The following is a 4,804-nucleotide window of genomic DNA, read 5'->3' as shown; positions in this document are numbered from 1 at the left end:
GGCATGAATCCTTTCCTGCTTCCTGCCTCCCTCCTTTTTCCTTCTTCTGGGGCTCCTTCCTTCCTCCTCCTCTCTCCCCTCCCCCTCCCCCTCCTCTCCTCCCCTCCCCATCCACCTTCTATCCCCTTCCCCTCCCCTCCTGAGCCCTCCCTTCCTCCTCCCCCTTCCCTCCCCTATCCTCCTTTCCCTTTCCTGCCCTAGTTCATAGAGCTGCATAGACCAGGAGTAAACTGCTGACAAGGATGTGCCCATGGAGCGGAGGAAGAAGAGGCTGTAAGGGGCCCACGGAAGGGTGTCCAGTCCTTGGGGGTCAGAAGAGACCCCGGAGAAAGGGGGCCCGAGACCATCTGCACAGGGCCAGGCAGAACTCCTCCTGGGGGCCTCATTTGCAGGTTTGGCCTCTGAGAGCTGGTTGGGGCAGTGAGCACCAAGCTGAGTTCCCAGTCAGGGGAACCTAAATTCCTGACAGGAAATGTGGGGAAGTGGCGTGGGCAGCTTGGGGGTCAGACGTGGGCCTGCTGGCTTCTGGGAGGGCAGGGCTCCCTGATCACATGCACTTGACTTCCCAAGACAAAGGCAGTGCCTTCGTATAGATAAGACTACAAGATACGAACAGGCCGGATTGGGGAAGAAAACTCTGCTGAGCTCTGTGGCCCTGAGGTGTCTCTTCTCTGGGGTTTTCTGGGCTGTGTGTGTCTTACATCAACACAGGGTCATGCCTTCTGTCTGTGGTAATATGAACAACTTTATAGCTACATTTGTTTGAGAATAAATTTTAGAATGAAACCAAAGAACCACTTCTATTCCATAAAAGTCTACACAAGATGGGCTGGACACTCTTTGCACTTCCCACAGAGAAGGGGCATTAAGAGAGACATCCCAGTGTGTGTGCTTTATTTACTTACTCAGTAATATTTGCTGAGTAATTATTAGGTAACAAGCATTGGTTTGGGAACTGAGAATATGTTTCTGAGTAAGAATGATGAAGTTCTTGTTCTCATGAAGTTGGTATTCTGATGAGTATGAATTCAGCCATTTTTTTGGACACAGAACAGAAATTACAAGGAAGAGATATCTATTTGGTGCCAAAATATTTTTGCTTACAGATAACTTCTGAAATACCAGTGAAACAATAGAGTACCTTCTATGTAAGCCTGAATGTGTTATACTCTGATGTACCAGTTCTTTTAAGCATTCACTCAAAACTTCCCCAAATCGCTATATTTTCCTTCAAAAGAAAGTGACACATAATATGGTTTAAAAGAAATTTTTCTTATAGTCTGAATTCAATGCATTCACACAAATTTAATTTTAAAAACCTTAATTCTGCACCTAATACAAGACCAGAGATCAAAGCAATAACCAAGGACGGGTTCTGTGGAGTCCAGCTTTAACTAAACTCGACCCCTAGGAGAGGGCTGGTATTAGGGTGGAGCTTCAGGGAAGCTGGAGACGCTCCTACCCGTCTGCACAGCCCATTCTGTCTCCCGGGATTCCAGAAGCTTCTTTCATTTCATTATTAACTAGGCAAATGTGGAAGCAAACTGTTATTTGCCACCCAGCCCTGATTCCCTGTTAACAGTTTATCTTTCTCGGTGACCCTCTCGTCCCAGGAATGTCGATTTTCTAAAATCCTGGGCCCAGTCAGTATCTTCCTGCAGACTCCTACCAGCTGTAACTTTTCTCCTATAAGTCTTACTGACTCAGCTCATGAAACCCTCAACATTCCAACAAGCTGAAAATGTGAACATCCGAATCCTCCTCCACGTGTGACGTCTGATGAGCTCGTGGTTGTGCTCCATGGTGATCCATGCAGTGGTGTGATTAATGCCAGGGAGAGCATACGGGGGGTCCCGCACCTCTGGGCTCAACGCCCTTGAGTTTCCTTCAAGGGTTTCCAAGAAGGCAGTGCCGAGAACCCAGATCCCATACACTCCTCACACCACGCTCCTCAAAGGAGCAAGCCGGCAAGCACGGAGCAAGACATTTGGAGACAAATCCTCTAAGAAACGACTCGTCTGGTGTGTCAGTCGTGCTGGGAGGAGGGCAGCCTGGAACTGTGCAGAGAACAGAGGAACGCGTGTGATGCTTGGAGCAGACCTAAACGTCACAGGCTGGCTCTCCTGGGTTTTGCACACACCAGCCGTGTTTCTAGAAATACGCCACCCAGGCCATCTCCCGAGGCCGCACACCAGAGCTGCCCCAGCTGCATGTCCACCGTGGACCCCTGACCCCTCCGTGCCCAGGCGGTCCTCCAGACCCCGTCTCCAGGCAGGTCCGGCCGCTCCGGCAGCTCCACTGGGCGGTGCACGTTAGTATTCTCCTGTGGTCGTGAGCACGGCGCCCACGCGTCAGGAGATGAGAAGGCCGAGGGAAAACACAGACTGCTCCGTGCTGAAGTGTAATAAGCAGTAATCAGTGGGAGGGACACGGCTTATTATCCTTCACGGAGCAGGGCCGGCGGGTGGGGGGAAGGAGTCTGGCGTCTGCTTGCACACAGAAATCATCTAGAGATTTCTAGGGTAGCTGGGGGGACAATTACAAACATCATCTCTTTTGGGCATAAACTCTTGCTGCTTCGTTAAAAGCCAGAGTGTGGATGTTTCTCCAAGACCAGACAGCCAGTCAGCCTCAGGTGGCGGGCCCTCTGTCACCCGGGGAATGCCCAGGTTTTCTCCTCCAGGGTTTCGCCCTAGGGCTCCTTTCACGTGGGGTTGTTCATAGAAATGCCAACCTGGAGGGTCCTAGGCACCGGGGGATCCTGACTTGGGCACCAGGGCTCATCAAAGCCCCTGGCACATTGACACCTTGGACAGTCCTGATTTCTAAAACCGCAGCGGGAATGCACAAGACTGGTGGTTTTCCCCCTGGGTCCCCGCCCTTTCTGTCTGCGTCTGTGCCTCCAACAAGCCTCTCGCGGGGGCCGCCCCTCCAGCCAGGGGCCGGGCGTGGGTGTTGATGAGGCCCACCGCCGGGTCGTCGGGGCAGAGCACCCTTTCTTCCCTGCCATCTCCAAAATGTGGTGCCAGGCTCCCTCGCATCTTGTGAAAACAGAGTGTGAGAAACAGAAGGACGTGGCGGTCTTGCTGTGAGCCGCCTGGTCTGAAGCACTTCTCTGCAAAATGCTAGTTTTACGCGTTTTACAGTCTGACTGTGCCTCAGGGAGGGCAGGCTGCAGATGTTTGGTTGCAAAGACACGTTTTTTGCCAGGTTCTGGAAGACGTTCAGGCTCACCTCCTGCTGGCAATCCTGCGGGACAACGTTGGCTTTGGTGGCCGTTACCAGCTCACGAGGCAGTTCTGGCCCAGGGTCCTTGGCCTCAGGCGCCGCTCGCTCTCGGGGGCGGCAGTCCCGGGCACTGCAGGGTGATGAGCAGCAACTGTAGCAGCCAAAATGTCTGCAGACCTTGGCCCATGCCCTCGGGGGGCACGTGCCTGCTGAGAGCAGCCGGTCCGGTCCCGGGGTGGGTGCCCCTCCTCCCATGAGGTTGATGCCCCCGATGGAGTTTCCTCTAGACCCAGAAGGAGCATCTCACCAGAGCCTGCTACATAACCTACAGAGCCCTACACAAAATGAAAATGTGGAGCTCCTTGTTCAGAAATCATCAAAAGTGTCACTTCAGTGTCAGCTGAGTGTTAGACTAGACGTGGGTCCTGCCGAGTGTGTCCACACGCCTGTGAATCTAATGTGATGCCCCGAAAACCACAGTGGATCTTTCTCCCTCCTCCACACTCAAGGGTATGGGCCGAGGCACCCGCTCTTTCGGGCCTGGCAGATCAACGGCCAGGTGTGGGTGCCCCTCTCCTCTGCACACGTCCGAGCACCACCAGGCTCCACTGCTGTCTGTCTAGTAAGACCGGGCTAACAGGAGACCTGCCTGAATCGCCTGGAAGCTGTGTTCCCGGGGCCTGAGGAGGAACCGTTAGCCACCAGGCCGCCCCGGCCAACCCCTGCAGCTTGGTGAGAAGGGAGCAGAGAAGAGCGGGCCTCGGCTGCCAGAGCAGTCGGCCCGGTGTCCACACTCCACGGGGGCGGCCCCTGGGCCAGCCGGGACGGCAGTGGGTGCGCCGCCTGGAGCCCGGCTGGGGTGTCCACGTGGGGTCGGGGGAGGCGGACGGGCTGCTCCCACGATGAGCCATTTGGGGAGACAAAGCAGCACATTTGTCACAAGGCAGAGCTTTGCGCAGTGGCAGTATTGTAACCAATGAGGTTTATCCGAGGCGCGATTATTGCTAATTGTCACAAGGCAGAGCCTCCCACGCCTGGAACGGCCCCTGAGCCCTTTACTCTTCAGTGTGATTCAAAATCTGTCTAAAAATAACCATTAAAGAACTCTGCGGATGGGCCATGGTTCCTTGTTTCTCCAGGAATTGTGAAGGCCCTGAGACATCTTGACTTCAAACACAAGATGATGATTTTTACAAGCTTTGGGTAGAAAGTTTAAATTCAATTTTCAAAAAATACCAATAGTGGGAAGATGTTTTGCCTTTTAAAGCCCTAAGGGGAAAAAAATAAAGACCTAAGGAATTTTGGTCATGTAGACGATGGTGCTCAGTGAGTAAAGCTCAGGAGGCTCCTGATGTCTTCCAACAAGGAAAGGGCCATGCTCGTCACATCTCTGAAAACGTTTGGTTTTCCTTTTTTTAAAGATTTTTTTTTTTTTATTTGCCAGAGAGAGAGACAGAGAGCGAGAGCGAGCAGGAGCAGGGTGGAGGGCAGACAAGAGGGAGGAGAAGACCTCCTGCTGAGCAGGGAGCCCAATGCGGGGCTCGATCCCAGGACCCTGGGACCATGACCTGAGCCG

The 4,804-nt window shown here is 53.4% G+C and overlaps 1 pseudogene; it reads left to right on the top strand.

Annotated features, from left to right (window-relative positions):
- The first annotated feature begins 4,175 nt into the window (after positions 1-4,175).
- LOC123837989 (U4 spliceosomal RNA) lies at positions 4,176-4,240 on the top strand (annotated as a pseudogene).
- Positions 4,241-4,804: the final 564 nt, after the last annotated feature.

Source organism: Mirounga angustirostris, unplaced genomic scaffold, assembly GCF_029215605.1.
Source record: "Mirounga angustirostris isolate CCGP_5_RB_7025 unplaced genomic scaffold, mMirAng1.0.hap1 SCAF_8, whole genome shotgun sequence".
Lineage (NCBI taxonomy): Eukaryota > Metazoa > Chordata > Mammalia > Carnivora > Phocidae > Mirounga > Mirounga angustirostris.
This window is presented reverse-complemented; position numbering and strand designations above follow the sequence as displayed.